Genomic DNA, 22,254 nt, shown 5'->3' on the forward strand with positions numbered 1-22,254 from the left:
GCTAACACTGCACTGTTTGTGTAATATTCTTAGTATTGGTAGATACTCCCTTAGGTAGCTAACACTGCACTGTTGGTGCAATATTCTTAGTATTGGTAGATACTCCCTTAGGCCGTTAACACTGCACTGTTTGTGTAATATTCTTAGTATTGGTAGATACTCCCTTAGGCCGTTAACACTGCACTGTTTGTGTAATATTCTTAGTATTGGTAGATACTCCCTTAGGTAGTTAACACTGCATTGTTTGTGTAATGTTCTTAGTATTTGGAGATACTCCCTTAGGTAGTTAACACTGCACTGTTTGTGTAATATGCTTAGTATTGGTAGGTACTCCCTTAGGTAGTTAACACTGCACTGTTTGTGTAATATGCTTAGTATTGGTAGATACTCCCTTAGGTAGTTAATACTGAACTGTTTGTGCAATATTCTTAGGGGCATATTTACAATAACTGCCGCATCCCTGCATATCAGCAGGGATGCGCCAGTTATTGTGCGCCACAGCTCCGCCGTCATCGATGCGCCGCATTTACAATGCGGCGCACCATGGGGCAAAAACTGCACAGATGCGTGACGCATCTGTGCCGTAAAAGTGGCGCATTGCTGGAGTTGCGTCGCAAGCATGACGCAGCTCCAGCAATGCCCTGGGGGCCCTATCTTGTTAATGCTGCGTCAATCCTTACGCCTGCTTCAGGCAGGCGCAGGGTTTTGACGCAGCATGGGCCACTTTCATGAGGCTCTCTTTGGTAGTTAACACTGCACTGTTTGTGTAATATTCTTAGTATATGTAGATACTCCTTTCCATAGTTAACACAGCACTATTGGTATAATATTCTTAGTATATGTAGATACTCCTTTCCATAGTTAACACAGCACTATTGGTATAATATTCTTAGTATTTGTAGATACTCCCTTAGGTAGCTAACACTGCACTGTTTGTGTAATGTTCTTAGTATTGGTAGATACTCCCTTAGGTAGCTAACACTGCACTGTTTGTGTAATATTCTTAGTATTGGTAGATACTCTCTTTGGTAGTTAACACTGCACTGTTTGTGTAATATTCTTAGTATTTGTAGATACTCCCTTAGGTAGCTAACACTGCACTGTTTGTGTAATATTCTTAGTATTGGTAGATACTCTCTTTGGTAGTTAACACTGCACTGTTTGTGTAATATTCTTAGTATTTGTAGATACTCCCTTAGGTAGCTAACACTGCACTGTTTGTGTAATATTCTTAGTATTGGTAGATACTCCTTTCCATAGTTAACACAGCACTATTGGTATAATATTCTTAGTATTTGTAGAAACCCCCTCACAAAGTTAACGTTGCACTATTTGTGTAATATCCTTAGTGTGTTCGGACACAGACTGTTAACACTTTCTTATTTGTGCATTTAATCCAAGGCCCTATTACAAGTTCAAGGTTTTTTTTCGTGTTCTATTGTCTGCAGCGCGGTGCAAACCCTGCTGTGTTCTATCTGGTCTCCCTCGTCCAATCCAACACGAACTTAATGGTCATTTGAAGGCCTATCACAACACAGGAGAGGGCCTCTGTGGCCCTGTCCTGTGATACTGAAGCACTGAATTGGTATTTCTGATTAGAGACATCCTGACAACGCTGCACCACTAGGATCCTGTGCTTAGTGCTGCCGACATGCAGACCAACCGAAAGTAGCATTACACACAGAATAAGCCAACTAGCCCTCCCTCCAGCCAGACCTAAACCCCTGCAGAAGCGCGCAGCAGGAGCATGAGATGCGTGAGAGCCTTCTCAAAGCCAGAGACGAGCCCGATGTGATAGGGAAGAAACTCTTTAATAAATAAATGAATACCCAGATGCATAAATAAGTAAACCGGTGCAGGTTGTTTTCATTCCTAAAGTAGGGCGGGAAGAAAGGCGTCCCTCCCTGAGAATGCCACCGCTCCACGAGAGTTGCTAGGGCCTGCTTGCAAAATGTGCTTCGTAGAAGCTCTAGCAGAGGCGCTGCTGTGTCTGGCTGGGTGCAGGTTTTTGTCTTTGCTCCTGTTTGTTGTCTGCTTATAACCAGGGCCAACGGAGTTATGCGACCGTGCGGTCGCGTAGTTTTTCACATAATAATAGATTTGCCGCATTTGCCCCATAGTCCGTCATCTGCTGCATAATCTTCAGATTTTAACAAAACACATTTTGTTTCGAGCTCAAACGGTTCAAAAGTTACTAAAAATGCAGCGAAATGTGTTGCCGCGCAGTGGAAGGCCTTTTGCAAAGGTTGACAGGTCACCTTTCTGTTGCTTATTGCTATAGTTGGGTATTAAACTGGTACTAATAAAATGCAAACAACACCCAGTCAGTGTTTCCAAGTGTAAAAATGACAAAATAATGAAGTAATACTATCACGAAATTTGCTGCATTACGCATCATAATTTGCCTTTTCTTGCCGCATAATTTACTCGACCCTGCCGAATAATCTGGCCATCCCTTGCTGCATAATTCCAGTGGCCCTTCTTACAACGACCTATGTTGGAGGCTCCATCAACACCAACCAGGTGCTCTGTTAGAAAAATATGCTCTACCTGAATGTGGTGTGAAATTGGTCTCATGTGAGAATTTTAGAAAATTCTCCTGCTCTCCATGCGGGTCAACTGGACCACCTAAGGCAACACTAATCATGCAAATTAATCTTTCTGCAGCGTTGCTGTCTTGATGCCAGCGGATGCATGGCCTTTTAAAAGAATCTGGACACAGAAAGGGAAGTTTGGAAGAAGGTTCAAGCTTCAGGTTACGTGCCCTGGTTTCTACATACTGTGATTGCTGGTTCGCCTCTTGTGCTCTGTCCTGGTGGTGGGGGTTGATGGTGAGTGGACTTGGTACAAAGTCAAATAGGAACTGTTATGGTACACGCTGATGCAACTGGGTAACTCTTAAAACGGAGAAAAGATGACGTGGCTTATGCCATCCTACCTTTCTGCGCCTATCAAGGTCATCTTGAGGGGGTGGGTTTGGGCAGTGCAGTGGGGAAGAGTTAGATCCCCATAGGCAACTTTGGTCTTGTGGTCCATGTCAAACACTAGTATGGCGGAGCTACACAGTCTTCAATGATAGCATCCGCAGGCGATGGAGATGCAAGAATTTAGAACTGATCGAGACAGACATAGGTGATGTGGTGGTTTTAGATGTCACAACTCTTACATGACTTCAACTGTTCTATATGCTTCCCTGTCGCATGCATTCAATGGTGACTGATGGTTAGGGTCCTCCTTTCTGCTGGTTAGGCTGATGTGATCATGTGATACCCTGCAGAGGCTACCGGTGCCCTGGTTTCCAATGGGGAGCCTCACTTGCCTCTCATGCTCTTTGCCAACCGTATGGCTCATCTTCCCAGGAGTCCATCCGCCCTCCCAGGTCTATGAATAAACCCGTCCAGGCGCTTGTCATCTGGGCCACTGAGCCCCCAGTGACAGTCACTCTAAGGCCCATCATCCACTCCATCACAGCCGGTGGAAACATAATATGGCCTTCAATATCGGGGTTTTGCATCAGAAGGAGCGTTCACGGGTCTAGCAGCAGAGGACAAGACTTCCATTGCAAATCCAACAACCAACATAATCTTCCCTCCCATCTCGTGGAAAAGAAAGGTACCATTTAGTTACAGAGTGTATGTAAATTCTAACTAAATGGCTGATATGGTGAAAGGATCTATAACTGTAGGGCTTGGATTTCCTCTCTATGAATTCTCCCACCAGACAGCTCAACACTTAATCAGATCTTCATATGCAGCCCATCTCTGGCACACCAACAGAACACGTTATACAAGGCCATGTCACCATCCCATCGCGCACACAACATGGCAACAAAGCCAAATAGTTGCTAAGCACTGCCTACTCAAGAGCACGTCCAGTAGGAACAGAGGGCCTGATTTTGACTTTGGCGGATAGGATTCAACTAGGCCTGGGTGGAGTTTGTGGAGTTTCACTCAACAGAGCTCCATGTAGTGCCGGAAAATCTCTGCTGCGCTCCAAGGAGTTCTGCCAGTGGCGGAGTCTGGTAAGTCACGCTGCTCGCACTAATTTTAGAGAGGGAAGTTTGTCCTGCACTGTGAAATTTTCACGAACGGCACTACATGTTGTGCCAGAGGGCGCTGTGCTTTTTGCTGCTCGACTAAACATTCTACTCGAGCAGCAATTACCTTAAATGAGTGGCAGTTTTCTCACTGCGAGCAGTCACGACCGCCCGCATTGAGACATCTCACCAGGAGGAGGTCTAGCGTGCAATTTTGTTTCACAAGCGCTCACCAACTTAACATTGGCGAGCCGCTTGAGAAAAAAAACTCCGCTTCTCATCTCTTCGCTGAGTTTTTCAGAACTCCACGCAGAGTGGGCAAAACTCCACGACATCCGCAAGCGGAGCGGAATACTTCGCACACCTCATGATTTCACTTTGTCAGATCGACGGAGTAAAGTATTCCTTCGCCCTGACGGAGTCCCCTCCTACCACATTTTGAGATGCTCGCCAGCCCAGTGGACATCTCTAGCATTGGCAGTAAATGCCATCACTGTGGTTCCTGTCAATGCATTATGAGTTTGACAAATGGCTCCATCAACATGACGGAGCTGTACAATAATCTTACGATGTTTTTTTATAAAAAAACAAAGTGGGATTTTGTTTTGGAAAATAAAAAAGCAATGACTGCACTCAGCAGAATTCCATAATTGGCAATTAGTGGGCATCAAACAACACCTACAACACGAAACCTTTCAAATTGCACCTATACTTTGGACTGCCTAGACAGAGCACACCGGGCAGAGCGCTGACACCCTCGTAGGCCTGGAGTGGCATGATAGAAGTATAGGTGGCAAAGTCGTCTCAGTGCAGCAGCCTTCCTCTCAACACACCATCATACACCTTAGAACTATTCAGATAAAATAATTTGAAATGTTCCACACTCACATGCAGACATTCCATCACAGTTATGCACCCACTGCTAATACTGTCTAGAAAGCAGTCTGCATAAGTCAGGCAATTGACAAATAACCATCCAACAGACATCAAAAGCAGTCAAAATCCTTTGGAAAACCCATTCATGCACATCACACACTCCAAAGGTATTATCTGGCACAAACACATTTCACTTTCACATTAACAGTTACACATCTTTACTAAAAATGGACATGTAACAAATCTCTACTAACCATACAACCAAACAGAACACACACAACCGATTGGTGGAAATTGCAACCCTGTATGAAGAGGGAAGCTATTACAGGAAGGGCGTCCGGGCCACAGTAATGCAGATAAATGACCGCCAGACAGGTAGATGCTTTCCACTAAGGTGGCAGGGTGATGGGGCTGAGCCGGCTCTATTTTTAGTCACGTACAGACATTCGGTGGCAGAGGAGGCGCGGAGCCCGCTTTATCACTTGTCAGAAACAGGGAATGGGATTCGACGGTCAGGGAAGGGGCGGAGCAGACATTCACCTGAGGCAGGAGGATGCGGGGCTACAGATTTCACCAGGAGTGGGGGAGGGCTGTGGGGCGGGGTTGAAAAGGGAAGACGTTGAAGAGAGAAGGGTCGATCCATCGAGTTTTAAATGCAATCAACATGCCATAAGTGTAATTTTGCACCATCTTTTACATTTGAAAGTTTCTTAACGAAAAGACAACTGTGGTTTTTGCCATGGGGCAGCGGAGGGGGGGGCACAAGGTGTGTGCATAGGAGCACTTGTGCGTGCACCTGCCCACAGTGTCCGTTGCTTTGGAGTCGGCCTGGTCTGCTATTCTCATGAGGGCGGTGCGTGTACTGTGTGTGCGTGCGCCTGAGCTTGTTTGCGTGCACCTCCAGCTCTGCCCGCAGGAGCGCGAGCCTTGCCCATTCTCTCCAGCGGCCTCTGGCTCTGGGTGGGCCCTTCGTGGGTATCAGTGTCACCGAGGAGCCCTCGCGCCAGTCTCTCCGCTTCCTCCTGCAATACCCTTGCTGACAAAATAATCTGTTTGTTTTCGCGCCGAATCTCATTGTTCTGTCATAAGCGGCCTCCTCGCGGCTGCCGCGGGAGGCGGCTCTCGCAGGCCTTTCATGTCTCCTGACAGCTCCAGATAGCGCGCATCCCCTGGGTCCCTTGCGCCGCATACGCGTCGTTAGGGGTAACCTTTCCCTCGCTCCACTTGTCTCTGCGCACAGTCTCTTGTGTGGCTCTCTCTAAGCTCCCTGCAGAAGCCCCACTCTCTCGTTAGGTGTCACCCTTCCGACCGCATGTCTCTGCACACGATTCTGCTATAGCCCTGTCCCTTCTCCTGACATTGGCCTCTCTCTCTCGTCACTTTGCCCTCTCTGTGTCTCTGCGGGCATCTCTTCTGTGTCTCTTTTTTTCTCCCCCAGTCATTTGGTAGCTTTATCATTAGGGGGCCGCCTTTCCCTCGCTCTGCTCGTCTTTCCGCGGCTTTCTCGCATCTGCCCATTCTACCTTCATTGGCCTCTTCTTACCCTTATGTGTCCCCCTTCACTATGCATGTCTCTGCACACGTCTCTTGTGCGTTTCTCTTCGATCTTCCTGTCGCTGGCCTATCATGTTATTAGGCCTTGCTCAGCATGTCATTGCACACTCTCTGTTAGTGATAGCATGTCCTTGCTCCACACCCCACCTCCCCCCTCTGCCGTGTCCCTCTCAGTTCTCCCTGGCATTGGCCCATCGCCGCCCTTAAGGGTCCCCTGACATCTCAAAGCTAGCTGTAGTTACCGGGCACGGCGGCACCTGGTTTTCGAAGATTCAGTAGGCCCTAAGCATACCAGTGACTTAGAAGGCACTACACTAGTAAGATGATATCAGGGGTTCGTCCTCAAATGTCCCAAAGAAACGTTCTGGCACATTCTGATAAACCATACATAGAACACACCACTGGAGTGCAAAATATTGGGGGGTTTTGTAACCTTTTTGAAGGTCTCTGACTATGTAAAAAGCCATAAATTCGCATAGATTGCAAAGTTTTCGATGAAGGACATACAGGTGCTTATCGTTGCCTTTGCAACAAGTTACCAATTATTGTTATAATTCCCCATTTTCAGCCAGTTTCCCACGCAGAGGTTTCACCTGCTCTCAGCTAGTTAAAAGCTGGCGGAGGAGGCGGAGGAGGGAGCGCAGAATAAGCAATTATCACTCGAGTGGTTACTCCCAGTTCATTGTGATGGATGAGGAAATCCTTTCATTTGGATCAGGGGCCTTAGTGATCTGCCCCCCAGTGCCAATATGTATAGAACAACTCAGCAAAATGCAAATTTTCAGAGAAAATGAATGCATTTCCCCGCATGGAATTATGGGGCGTACATGGAATAGGCATGATACAGTAAACGAGGTTTGTGTTTGACATATGCTCCGACCTACTGTTTGTGTAAGCCCCTGACCTACTGTTCCTTCCTGAAACTTGGCTGAACACTGCATTGGCGCCTGACATTGCTACAGATACCCCTATGGCAACAAGATTACGAGACAAGACAGACTTCACAAACCCGGGGGCGGAATCGCATTCATACAGAAGAGCACATCAGCTGCCCCACATCCAAGGGACATGTCACCCTCCAACATGGAACAGCTGTTGTTCAAACTCCTCATCACAGCCAACTTCAACCTAAGGGGTTCTCTCGTCTAAATACCACCGGGACCGTGCACCTACTTCAGCAACACCATCACGGACTTCGTCTCATCACTCGCCCTCGATGCTAGCAATTACATCCTACTCGGAGACCCGAACTTCTACCTGGAAAACTATGTCGACTAACCCTGGGCGAAGGACTACGCTATGCTTGCGTAGTTTGCGCAACTATGTGCTACGCAAATTGCACGTAGCACAGTGCAAATATGCATAGCGTAGCGGGCATTTTTTGCTTGCTCGCGGTCCTCAACGTCAAAAGCGAGCAAAATGACATCCTGGCGAGACTTTTTCCTCGTTCGCGATCAGCAACTTCAAGTTGCCGATCGCGAGTGTGGAAAATATACTTCCCTGCGAGATTCTCCACACTTGGAGGTCAGGTTTCTCATTGCGAGTGGTCAAAAATGCTCGCGACCGCTCGCTATGAGAAACTACCAGTCCGCGTTGAGAAAACTGCCACTCGAGTACAAATCTACTCGAGCGACAGAATACGACTGCTTGCACTGTGCAAGATGCCGTTTGCAATGATTGCACAGTGTGGACAAGCATCCGGCACTGTGCAATCAGTGTGAACAGCATTTTCCCTACCGCACTACGCAGCTCGCGTAGTGCGAAGTGCACTTCGCGTAGCTACGCGTAGCGCTACTACGCAAACTACGCCCAGAGTTAATGTCGACCCCAATTCAAGAGCACTCTGAAGACCTTGGAAGTGTGGGCCTCACCCAATGAGTAAGGAGACCTACCCACATTGCTGCAGACCTTTCCGACCCTATTTTCACCAACCTCGGCAACATCTGAGTCGATAAGCTCACACCAGTTTCTTGGACAGACCATGCCCTACTCAAGGTCAGCACCTCCATCCTGGTCCAAAGCACAAGCACCACCGCCAGGCCAGCCCACCAAAACTAGAAAAACATCTCTGACAAGGACTGGAACACCACTCTAAACTCCCACCTACCCGCACACGACAACAGCCTCCCCAAAGCAATCAAGAATTTCAACAATGGGATCACCTCCTCCGTCAAAATTCTTGTCCCCCTCAAACTCAGCAATACATCAACATCAAGACACCAGGCTAGGAGACACACTTAGGAACTCAGACTGATGAAATGCCACTGCAACAACTTTAGAATGAACAAGGAGAATTCAGACAGGAGCACGTTCAAATCCGCCCTGAGACACTACCACTAAATGGTTTAGATCATTGAACGCACCGCTCTGGTAGGCCATATTGATGCCACCACTAACAGAAGCGAATAAATCTTTGCCATTGTGAAAGATTTCACCTTACCATCGGCCACCTGCAACTCAACCACACCCTCGCAGGGCCTCTGCAGCAATCAGTCTCAATTCTTCAGCAACAAAATCACAGCCATTTACTGTAACTTCAATCCACAAGTGCCTCCCGATCTCATCCAAAGAACCAATGCTAACCATATGGCCCATCAGCACGCCAGAAGAAACTAGCACCAACATGAAGTCCATCCACTCAAGAGCCCTATAGGACCTCTGCACCCCACCATGCCTACTCCGAAGGACTGCAACCCATCACACCATGCTCACACCCATTCTGAATGCCTCCACCTGTTCCACAACCTTCCCAGATGCCTGGAAACACACAATTGTCCTCCCATTGCTGAAGAAACCCTCTGCGAACCCTTCAACGCTCACCAAATACAGACTGATCTTCTTGCTACCATTCCCAGCTAAGGTCTTAGAGAAAATCATCAATAGACACCTCACTAAATATCTCAATGACTGCCACAGCCATAACACCACTCATTCTGGTTCCTGACACAACCTAGGTACAGAAACTGCCCTCCTCGTTGCCACAGATGACATCTGCATGACCCTGGACAGAGGAGACACAGCAGCCCTCATCCTCCTGGACCTCTCCGTAGCATTTGACACAGTCTCCTATCCTCATCTAATCCCTACCCAACATTGGAATTCAAAGACATACGCTCTAAAGGATCTGCTTCTTACTGACTGGACTATATGTTCTATTAGTTACACAGCCCTGACCCACAGACTCTGGTTTCTATCACAGCTGCCCAGATTTTCCAAGCTATGTGGCTCTGGACAATTAGATTTCTTCCCTCTTCTTTCTTTTCTATAATCTTCACATTGAGATCATCTTGAAATGATTCAGCTCAGGATGTGCATTGTACAAAAACCTCTCTCATATATGGAAGGAGCCAGTCAGTCAGCCTGGCACTATGCACCTTGGTTGCCCATGACCTCCTCTGTGGAGCAAGCCTCACCTGGTCTCAAGATATCAATGTCCTCTCCTACGCCAAAGACATACAGCTCGTTCCCTCCCTCACAGACAAGACGCCTATAGTACCTGGATCAACTTCAATGCCTGCATGACTGAAATCGCCACCTGGATGGAGACCAAATGTCTGAAACTAAACACAAACAAGAGTGAAATTGTGCTCTTCGGGAAGAGCATATCCCTGTGAGACTCCACCTGGTGGCCAACAGAGGTAGGACCGTCACCCATGCCAAGAACCTCAGGACCATCATCGACAGTAAACTCGACATGACCACCCAAATCAATGCCGTCACTGCGTCATGCTTCCATACCCTAAAGATGCTGAGGAAGATTTTCAAATTGCTCCCAATTAGCATCCGGAAAACCACCAAGCACTCCCTGGTCACAATCAGCAAAAAGCCTACCAGAAGACTGCAGACCATTCAGAACTTGGCGCCAGAATCACTCTCAACCTCCCATGCCGCACACACATCACACCACACCCGAAGGAGCTCCACTGGTTCCCCATTCACAAACAAGCACAACTCAAACTCCTCACCCACACTTTGAAGGCATGACATAACATACCTCAACAAACCTTCCAGACACCTCCACCCGTTCGCAGTCCTACCCGCACAAATCCCACGCATAAGGAAAACCAGATCCAGACATCGAGCCTTCTCCTACATTGCTCCTAAAGCGTGAAATAGCCCACAGCAACACATAAGAGCCTCTTCGTTACTCTTTGAATTTCACACGAAGCTGAAGACCTGGCTTTACGAGTAGTTCCACTAAGCCCTAGGTGTGCCTTGACTCACACCTGTTCAGTGCCAGAATACCCTCCAGGGTGATAATGCGCTCTAAAAATATGCATAACATAACAACTTCAATGAGTTATATTAGAATGGCACTAGTATCGCTGCACGGAGAAAAGGCTTTGCACAGTTGAGGGCAAAGGAGAATCAGAAAACCTTGGAGATTGTGAAAAGAGAAAGTCAACAGTACTTTAAAACTTTATGGGTGATGAAACCGTCACACTATGTGAGACTTCCATGAAGCTATTCTAGCTACAGTACAGGAATTTGGATCCAACACAACCCTTCTCTGTGTGTTCTACTCAGCCTCCTGCTGTCTGCACAGTGCTCTCCGTTGGCGCGCCTCGCCTCCTCCTCTGTTCATCTCTCCCGTTGCCTTGACATGGGGCAAACCTTGTAGTCTCCAGGATTCCTTTTGTCCCTGCAGTCCTGTTCCTTTCTTCAACTCTAGGCCAGTGGCCTGCCCATCAGATGCCCCATTAGTAAGTCTCTGCCGAAGTATGTGACACCTGATGCCATCTTGAGACAATTTGCAGGGCATAGCATTCTTGTAGAGGGAATTTGGACTCCTGCAAGTAGCATGTTGGAACAGTCTAACACTTGAAAGTAAGATAAAGAAGCGCCATCTTTGTGCCTAGAAATAAGCAAAAGGTCAGAGCTTATCCAGTTTTAGAAGATGAGGTGGTCTCTGAGGGGATACTGTTCGGGCTGTTGCTGCACTCTCCGCCATGTTGAAAGCAGGGCCTTTCGACAGTGGCTCCAGCGCCTCCGCACCGGCAGGGACCTGCAGGGGTCTCATATAGGTCATGGATGGCGTGGAGCGCAGGCAGCATTGGGCTTCCAGAAAACATCATGGCATGTGGAATGTCAAACTAGGGCTTGTCCCTGTGATGGGGTTTTGTCACACTCACTAATGCATTGCATCCTTTTTTGTAATTATTTCAGATATGCCTGGAGACTCTTTTTGAAACTGCTTTTAAAATCCTTGGGGTACCAACGCTGTGAACGGGCCTTCCACAATTTGCAGTCATTGGATACTCTCATTATCTGTGTCAGGGCGTGTTCTTTCCTTAAAGCAGCTGTTTCAGCTAGGAAATCTATGGACAAATAGTACTGCCTGTTTTCAAATGTTTTATTCTGAATTAAGATATTTTTTGCAGTTGATTACTTCATATTTTTACATGCACCATGCCCTTTACATGCGGATATGCAAATTGTTTTAAAGGACTTATGTGCTCTAGTTTTATTTTGTTGAGTATTTGCTATTATGCTTTATGGTTATTGGATTATTTATCTTGTAAATTATGTTGAGGTTGATGGAGTTCTTTGTTTTATATCCATTCAGTTGCTCTGTATTGTTTCTGTCTTGCATGGCCACATACAGCTGAATAAATAATGGAATGGGATGTCAAACTTGGGATTCTTATTCAAGGGATCATAGATGCCAACTGTTCCCAGCAAAGGGCAGAGTTTGACCATATTAGGAATTATCAGAGCTTGTTCAGGGCTGAGGAGGCCCCGGTCAGACATGAGCTACTGGGCCATAACTATGGTGGTTGGGGTCATTAGCCCCTAGTGTCCTGGGGCCCGTCCTACTATGGCTATGCACACTGGGCCAAGTTCACCATTTCTGGTCTTGACTCTCAGGGTTGCGAGAATGAGCACGCAGAGGCTTCTCAGGGAGGTAGTATGGCATGGAGGGGGAAGAATCTGAATTCAACAATCAACCAACAGACACAATAAATCAACCAACAGCCACAGTAATTCATTTTCCAGTGTAGTACATCTCTTCGAGAAAAGTGCTTTAATGTCACAGCAAAATGAAATACTACATTAAGTAATCCATTAACTGTGTAAATACAGGAATTAACACTTATTACTATGGGTAATTGCTAGATGGCTCAAACTCTGTGGTGTACCCTTCACCTGACCCATAAGCTCCCCCAGGTATAGAATATCCCAAGGGAGTGGCAGGGTTTAGGCAGTAGTTGCACAGGTGAGAGCCCACTAAGCGATTACAATGCAGGATCAATCCATAGGCCAGTTTATGTGATCGTAAGCGAGAAACCATTCACGTTGGTATTGTTATGCCTCGAAGGCAGGCAGGTCTTGACAATTCAAAATATGGTTTGAGTCTCTTACGATCAGACCCATGTTAACTGTGCCGGAGGATGCAACTGTAGCAGTTCTGGTCAGCGTGCTTATCAGTTTGGTACCAGCTGTATCCTAGGAGGTGATGTAGGGCTGAAGGTGTAGGCCTTGCTCCGTCTGGTGCCGCATGGCTCCACAGGGTGGCTGGACTGGTTGTCGGGTGCCTTGTCTGGGGCAGTTGCAGCCTCCGGGCGGAGAGTAAGCTCCTCGCTCCAGTGATGATGGCGATCCTCTTTGACATGTTTACGGTGAGCAGTGGCAGCTCAAGTCGCGGTCTTCAGGTCGAGGGCATTGGCCTCCGCTTCAGTGATGATGGTGATCCTTTCTGGCCTGTTGCATGGCGAGAAGCAGCAGCATTCATCCGCATGAGTACACTGCAGTTTGGCCGATGTTCTCAAACACCTTCGAACACGGCTGGGTTTCTGCTCCTAGACAGTCTCTCTTTCTGCGGGGCCAAGTATCTTCCTTCCCTCTATGAATGGGCAGGCAGGTACGCTTCCAAGTGCTAAGCAGACACTCAGCTTCTCGAGCAAGATGCAGAGACAAAATCTCTGGGAGGTTGGCTGCCATGTACACACCAGCCCTGGATCCCAGCAGCATTGCGGAGCACTCCCCTGTTTGGTCATCGAGATGACTTAAAACTGTTACAAAGTGAGGTGGTTTGGGTCCCATTTTTATACTCTTTTTCTATACCTGAGATGTGGATCTACTGTCTAAGGTCCAGGAACAGGTTGAGCTGGTTCCCTCTCAAAATGCATTATCTGCCTGTAGTGTAGACATATCCTTTGTGCAAGCTGACAGCTCTCACAGAGTTAGTGATGATGGTGACTTGAAGCAGGAGTAACCGAAACATGGGGAAAATGAATTGTCAAGATGCCTCACCTGGCTTCAGCCTTCTTGACTAAGCAATTAGGGAAAGACAGTAGGAAAGGTCTTGCCTAGAAGCTTAGTTATCTTTGAAAACAGAATCTACCCTACCAGAATCTCCCCTACCATCCACTAAACGGCAATGCTCAGAAAAATCTAATCAGCAACCCCTTGCTAAATAATCCTCATAGACTGTCTAAGGGGTCCCTGTCTCAATCATCCCTCTCTTCAGTGCCCCACCCTCCAAACACAGGAATGCAAGCAATGCACTTCCACTGCCTATGGAAGCTGTAGCTCTCCTCCGTCTTGTGCTTTGCTGGTCAGGGACATCCACAACTGGTCCCACTGGTCCCACGATCATACTCCCAATCATACACATGGATGTCAGTGCAAGGGACTGGGCATCATAGTGGAGTGGGCCTTTTACATGAGTGTAACGTAAAAAAGGTATTTTCAAGGCTAGTAATCCTTCCAAAAATTGGCACCATCACTTTCTTTTAACAACCCAGGACTTGGACAGTAGACCCACATCATCAGAAGAAGACGCACTTGGTCAAAGAGCAAGTTGTGAATATTGGCGTTCCCATTGTGAGGCCTTGGCCTCAGCACACACAATGGACGAGCATGTTAGCCTGGGCCAAGAAAAAAGTCAGGATACCAGTTTCATATGAAGTAGGGTCACTTAGGTCATGGATACATGTCTGTAAATACGTAGCTGTCATTCCTGTCCCAACAGGAGTTATTGGAACTTCCAAATCCAAGATGTGTCAATCTTTCTTCCTATCAGGTCAGTTCCTGTATAAGCAGATAAAAGCAAGCACTTGAAAAGGGAAGATGATTCACAACATATGCGTTCATTCATTTTTTGGTTGCACTCTTTACTCACTGAATATACATTTTTGCCTCTGATTTTTCTCACATGATTGGATTATTCCTTTGGCTTATCCTCTTTCATCTGTTATCTTGCATAGCGTAATAGTTGTTATTGTTCACTTTTCCTCTGGCAGTTTGGATTCCCTGTTTGTGGATATTCTGCCTCAGGACCTGTAGCCTACTCAGCTTTTTTCACGCTCCTGATATCAGAAGTCTGGTGCCATAATGATTTCACCAGTGCAGTCTATATCTTAAATCAAGACCTACAATGATTATCAAAGGAAGCGTCTCCCCCTTTGGAGCTATTCATCCCTGCTGTGACTCTCTAAAGTAGTCCCACACCACTTTTCGCATATAAGATTCTGTGCAGAGTGGCACTGTGCCTACCAGAAGGACTCGCCCGTTGCTCGGGCATTCTTGGGCAGCACTTGACAGACCTACTTCGTGTCCAGTCCTAGACAAGAAGAGCAAGATAGTTAAGCATGGTAGAGCAGAGTAAACTTGTGGGAAGCCTGGGTCTGGAAGAGGCAGAAGTCTAGCAGCACAAGACTACATGAAGTAGCACAAATCCAAGAAACGCATGTGGAACGCACCCGGAAAACCACCGCCGGCGGCAGATCCTTCTCCTACCTCGCCGCCAAGACCTGGAACGCTCTCCCTACCAGCCTACGACAGACCCAGGACCTGCTAGCCTTCAGAAGACTTCTCAAGACCTGGCTCTTCGATCAGTAGCGGCCCCCCTCCCCACCCCTCCCCCCCAGCGCCTTGGGACCCTCACGGGTATGTAGCACGCTTTACAAATGCAGTGATTGATTGATTGATTGTTGGGGACGGGAGATGGCCTGGCTCTGTTAGAGTACAGTCTAGCACCCTTAGAAGGAATTCATAGCGAAGTGGCAGTGTACACTCTAGAAAATGTGGAGCAGTTTAATACCATGAGAAACATGTTTTGGGGTGGGTAAGTGCAGTACCTTAAGAGTGCAGTGTCCTTAAGGAGAGGGGGAAGTTTAGCTCTGCTACATGGCGGAGTGGTCTAACACTGGTGGAACAATGTAGCATCAAGGCAAGCATGTCTGGGAATGAAGGTGTTGAACTATTTTTAGAGTACGATGGAGAAGTCGAACCTCTAAGGAAGTCTGGTGAGGTAGAGAATACATCTAACTACATGGAGGTACCAGAAAGCAGACGGAAGCCAAAGGAAGCCTGTCTTGAGTGGCGACATGGAGCGGAGGCTAACTTCAGGTGAGTACAGGGATCAGTCGATCACTGAGGGAAGCACCTCTGTGGGACGTGCGGTAGGATCTCACTCCAAGTGAGTACGGAGAAGCTGTCTAGCACTGAAAGAAGCACGTTGTGGGGGAGGGGAGGGGTGAGGTCAGCCTCCAAGTGGGTACTAGAGAGCAGCTAAGCACTGAGGGAAGCAAGCCTTGGGGGCTGGGGCGAACACTTAACACCAGGTAAGTACGGTAGAATAGTCTAACATCAAGGACAGCAAGTGGTGAGGGAGAGGATAGGATGGGGTCTAACTCTAGTGAGTACACGGAGCAGTCTTACATCGTTTGAAACATGCCTTTAGGGGGGCATGGAGTCTAACTCCGGGTGAGTACATAAGAGTGGTCTACACAAGAGAAGCGTGTTTTGAGGGGGAAGCTGGAGTGGATTCTTTCTGGGTGAGTAAGGAGGAAACATCTAACAGCGACGGAAGTCTGGTTTATGTGGGTCTGTAGTGGAACGTAACTCCAGCTGAGTACGGAGGAGCAGTGTAACACTGAGGCAAGCATGCCTTGAGTGGGTGCAGGTCTAACGCCAGATGAATATGGTGGAACAGTCTAACAATAAGGAAAGCATGAACTGAGTGTAGGCTGGGATGAGTTCAAATGAAAGATGACTACGTGAAGCATTCTAACGCTGAGGGAAGCATGAATTGGGGGGACTGGAGTGTAGTTAGACTACAGGTGAGTGTGTGTGAGTAGTCTGATACAAGGAAGCTTGAGGGGTCGCTGGGGTGAAGTGCAACTCCAAGTGGGCACAGAAGAGAGGTCTAACACTGAGAAAAGCATGTCTTGAGGGTGTGATGCGGTGAGGGCTAATGCCACATTAGTTCTGGAGAGTCATCTCACACTAAAGGAAGCAGGTCTTAAGGGGAAAGCTGGAGTTGGGTCTAACTGTAGGTGAGTATGGGGAAGTAGTCTACCACAGGCATGAACTGAGTGGTGGCTGAGGTGAGGTCTAATGTTAGATGACTGCAGCGGAGCAGCCTCACACCAAGAGAAGCATGAATTAAGCCGGAGCTGGTGGGAAGTACATTGCAATATGAGTACGGCGAAACAGTCTAACACCGAAAGAAGCCTGAATTGAGTCTGAGCTGGCGTTAAATTCATTGCCATATGAAAACGGCTAAGCAGTCTAACCTCAATAGAAGCATGAATTGAATCAGAGCTGGCGAGAAGTCCATTGCCATAGGAGTATGGCGAAGATATCTAACACCAAGAGTAGCATGAATTGAGTCAGAGCTGGTCTGAAGTCCATTGCCTCATGAGTACAGCGAAGCAGTCTAACACAGAGAGAAGCATGAATTGAGTCGGAACTTGCGGGAACTCCATTGCCATATGAGTACGGCGGAGCAATTTGACACTGAGACAACCATGAATTGAGTCGGAGCTGGCGTGAAGTCCACTTCCATATGAGTACGGCGAAGTAGTATAACACCGAGCGAAGCATGAATTGAGTCAGAGCTGGTCTGAAGTCCATTGCCACATGAGTACAGCAAAGCAGTCTAACACAGAGAGAAGCATGAATTGAGTCGGAGCTGGCGGGAACTCCATTGCCATATGAGTACGGCGAAGCAATCGGACACCAAGACAAGCATGAATTGAGTCGGAGATGGCGTGAAGTTCACTTCCATATGAGTACGGCGAAGATATCTAACACCGAGAGAATAATGAATTGAGTCAGAGCTGGTCTGAAGTCCATTGCCATATGAGTACGGCGACGCTATCGGACACTAAGACAAGCATGAATTGAGTCGGAGATGGCGTGAAGTCCACTACCATATGAGTACGGCGAAGTAGTATAACACCGAGAGAAGCATGAATTGAGTCAGAGCTGGTCTGAAGTCCATTGCCACATGAGTACAGCAAAGCAGTCTAACACCGAGGGAAGGAAGTCTCGAAGGGGAGCTTGGGGTGTATTCAGACCACAGATGAGTGTGGAGGGGGAGTAGTTGGATATGAGGGAGCCTAGTTTCAGGTGGTTTGGGTTGGAATGTAACTCCAGCTGAGTGCAGATGAGCAGTCTAACTCCGAGGGAGGCATGTCTTGTGGACTTGATGAGATGAGGGCTAACGCCAGATAAGTATAGGGGAGCAGTCTGACACCCACGGAAGCATATCTTGTGGGAGAGGCCAGGGTAGAGTCCAAATCCAGGTGAGCACAGGGGATTGCCTAGTAGTGAGGTAAGCATGTCTTGTTGGGACGGCAAGATTAGTAAAGTGGAACAGTCTACTATCGAAGCAAGCACGTCTTGAGGGGGAGGCTGGGTGGAGTCTAACACTAGGTGAGTGGGGTGGCGCGGTGGAACATGGAGCGAAGCAGGCTGGGGTGGGGTCAGGCCCTTGCTCAGTAGAGGCAAGGGGTCTAACACTAAAGTAAGATGTCTTGAGGGGAAGGGGAACATTTCACAGTAAATGCTCTGGGGGCAAAGCGAGCGTGTGGCTGTTTCTTCAGAACCCCCTCCCAGCGTTCCCCGGCACTGTGGTGTTAGAAAAGGGTTTGCATTTGCCCCCTAAAGCACATTGCTCCCAAAAGATTCCCCTTACATTACAGTTCTTGTGACCCTGTTCATTTATATAACATATTTTATGCGAGCATAGGTAAGAGAGTATGCAAAAGTACGCCTATTTTATTCTAATTCATACAATTATAGGTATTATATACAGCACAACAGGAACAAAAAGCTAATACACATAAGACAAAAAACTTAACTGAGTTCAACAAATACAATACTTCGAAAAAAATGTGATAAGAAAAAGTGTTGTATCACGACATACGTGTCCTTCTCCAGAAAAATGTTTGCGCAGGGGTGGGACACTTTTTTGAAGATATCAAAAACCAGGGTTAATGTTTTGATCGCATTTTGCCAACAATATCGGAGTCCATCAGGGTATAAAGGTCCTCTTAATTTATTTAGGTACCCACAAGTCTAATTGAGAGCATTCATAAACTCCACGTCCAGATGAATGGAATTAGCACAGAGTATTCAAGGGCCCAAACATTCCTCAGAGCCTTAATAGTAACTCACGCATCAAAATAGTTTTGAAAGAAAGGTACTTTCTAAAGTAGGTGGAGTAACGCACAATGTGACCATTAAACCAGCATAAGAAAGGTGGCCTACTCAAAGTGACTGACCACCAAGGATTTGTGCTATAATAATGAATTCCTGTGGATTGAGAGAAAGGGGACTAATACGCCGGGGAGGCTTGGACTGACCCAGCCCGTGTGACGTCATAATGGCACATGTACTCGGTGGGCAGTCACTGTGGATGGGGATAGGACAGAGGTATCTCTGGCACCGACTGGGGAGACATTTCTCCTGCCCCGTGATGGGCGTCTTGTATATTAGAGGGGCATATCTGGCAAAGGAGAGGTGTATAGGAAAGTACTGGTGACACAGGAGACAGGGCTTGCGAATTATCAGCTAACCAGCCCGCCAAACAGCCCTGAGGGAATGGACACAATTTTCTTAAAGACAAATTTATCGTGCCGCTTCCCTCCAAAAAGTGCTCCTGGAGTTGGTTGGGCTCACCCATCTCACTGACTTGGTACAATATGGGAACGGTATTAGCTAACTTTCAAGAGCTGCTTCTAGTGCGCAGTCCACCACTGCACGGAAGGAGTATCCCAAGCACAGAAGAGGTGGGTCTTGAATAGGGTAGGCATATCTATGGCACCGGAGAGGTGTATCCCTGGCAAAGTTAAAGGTGAACCTTGTGTAGGAAAAACAAAGTTATGGCACAGCACAGGCGTATCCATGACCAAGAAGAGGTGTATTTTGTGTAGGGAAGACATAGTTCTGGCACAGGACAGGCGTATCCATGACCAAGGAGAGGTGTATCATGTGTAGCATAGACATAGCTATGGCACAGGACAGGCGTATCCATGACCGAGGAGAGGTGTCTCATGTGTAGCGTAGACATAGCTATGGCACAGGACAGGCGTATCCATGACCGAGGAAAGGTGTATCATGTGTTGCGTAGACATAGCTATGGCACAGGACAGGCCTATCCATGATCGAGGCGAGGTGTATCATCTGCAGGGAAGACATATTTATGGCACAGGACAGGCGTATCCATGACCGAGGAGAGGTGCATCTTGTGCAGGGAAGACATAGTTATGGCACAGGACAGGTGTATCCTTGACCGAGGAGAGGTGTATCTTGTGTAGGGTAGACGTACTTATGGCTCAGCACAGGTTTATCCATGTAAACATGACCATTGATACATGGCACAGGTAGGCATATCCATGAGCAAGGAGAGGTGTATCATGTGTACTGTAGACATAGTTATGGCACAGGACAGGCGTATCCATAACCAAGGACAGGTGTATCCTGTGTAGGGTAGACACTTCTATGGTACAGGACGAGCATATACTTGGTAAACGAGAGGTGTAGGCTTGTCCGAGGCACAGAAGAAGAGTGTCCGCGTAGAATAGGTGTTTCCGACATAGAGGAGGTGTTTTACTGACACAGAAGAGAAGTATCTCTGGACATGATGAGTCTTTGGTGCCGGAAAGGGATATCTCTTGCAGTCTTTTGTGAATATGGGCATCTCTGGCACAGGAGAGAGGTTCTCTGACAGAGGAGAGGGGTGTCTGGTGTAGAAGATGAATATATTTTCTACCAGCAATGTATTTTCCGGCACGGGAGGCTGTATGTGTTGTAGGAGAGGGGTTGTTCTGGTACAGAGTATGGCATTACTGCCTCAGGATCAGGGTTCTTTAACACAGGAGGGAGGTGCAGAAGATGGCTTCTTCTGGTACAGGGTATGGTATCTCTGTCGAAATAGACAAGTTTTCTGGCACAAAGAAGAGGTGCTTGATGAGAAGAGGGGTTCTTCGAGGATACAGGCTTGGGAGTCCATACATGAAGAGTGGGGTGTCTGGTGTGAAAGAGGGGTTCTTCTAGTACAGACCACAATATCAATGCTAGAGGAGCGGGGTTTTCTGGCAGGAGAATGGTGCAAGGGTTCCTTCTGATTCAGGGTGAGGGGTTCCTTTCACAGCAGGGGGTTCTCTGGCACAGGAGAGTGGTATCTACTACAGAAGAAGGGTTCCTCTGATACAGGGTGGAATATTCCAGCCACAATAGATTGATTCTTTGGCGGAAGAGAGGGGGTGCCTGGTGTATAAGAGGGGTTCTTATGCTGCAGAGTGGAATATCGCTGGCACAGGAGAGGGGTGTCTGGTGTAGAAGAGGGGTTCTTCTATTATAATGGGGTATCTATACTAGACGTGCAGGGTTTTCTTGCACAGGTGAGGGGGTGTCTGGGGTATAAAAGGGGTTCTTATGGTACAGGGGGGAATATCTCTGGCACAGGAGAGAGTTGTCTGGTGTACAAGATGGGATGTTCTCGTATCAGCTAGGGTATCTATAGTAGACGAGTAGGTTTTCTTGCACAGGAGAGAGGGGTGTCTGGGGTTTAAGAGGGGCTCTTATGGTACACGGGGGAGTATCTCTGTCACAGGAGATGGGTTCTCTGGCACATGAGAGAGCGTGCCTGGTGTATAAGAGGGGTTCTTCTATTTTACTAGGGTATCTATACTTAAAGGGTGGGGTTCTCTGGCACAGGAGAGGGGTGCCTGGTGTAGAAGAGGGGGTCTTCTAGTACACTAGGGTATTTATACTGAAACAGCGGGGTTCTCTAGCACAGGAGAGGGGTGCCTGGTGCAGAAGAGGGGGTCTTCTAGTACACTAGGGTATTTATACTGAAACAGCGGGGTTCTCAAGCACAGGAGAGGGGTGTCTGGTTTAGAAGAGGGGTCTTCTAGTACACTAGGGTATTTATACTGAAACAGCAGGGGTTTCTAGCACAGGAGAGGGGTGCCTGGTGTAGAGGAGGGGGTCTTCTAGTACACTAGGGTATTTATACTGAAACAGCAGGGTTCTCTGGCACAGAAGAGGGGTGCCTGGTGTAGAAGAGGGGGTCTTCTAGTACACTAGGGTATTGATACTGAACAGCAGGGTTCTCTAGCACAGGAGAGGGGTGCCTGATGTAGAAGAGGGGGTCTTCTAGTACACTAGGGTATTTATACTGAAATGGCAGGATCTCTAGCACAGGAGAGGGGTGTCTGGTGTAGAAGAGGGGGTCTTCTAGTACACTAGGGTATTTATACTGAAACAGCGGGGTTCTCTAGCACAGGAGAGGGGTGCCTGGTGCAGAAGAGGGGGTCTTCTAGTACACTAGGGTATTTATACTGAAACAGCGGGGTTCTCAAGCACAGGAGAGGGGTGTCTGGTTTAGAAGAGGGGTCTTCTAGTACACTAGGGTATTTATACTGAAACAGCAGGGGTTTCTAGCACAGGAGAGGGGTGCCTGGTGTAGAAGAGGGGGCCTTCTAGTACACTAGGGTATTTATACTGAAACAGCAGGGGTTTCTAGCACAGGAGAGGGGTGCCTGGTG

The 22,254-nt window shown here is 47.6% G+C and overlaps 1 protein-coding gene across 1 annotated transcript in view; it reads right to left on the reverse strand.

The window, feature by feature from the left end:
- RTN4RL1 (reticulon 4 receptor like 1) overlaps window positions 1-22,254 on the reverse strand; it is a 262,138-nt gene that overhangs the window by 144,034 nt on the left and 95,850 nt on the right. The window lies entirely within an intron of this gene.

This window comes from Triturus cristatus, chromosome 3_2 (assembly GCF_964204655.1).
Source record: "Triturus cristatus chromosome 3_2, aTriCri1.1, whole genome shotgun sequence".
Taxonomy (NCBI): Eukaryota; Metazoa; Chordata; class Amphibia; order Caudata; family Salamandridae; genus Triturus; species Triturus cristatus.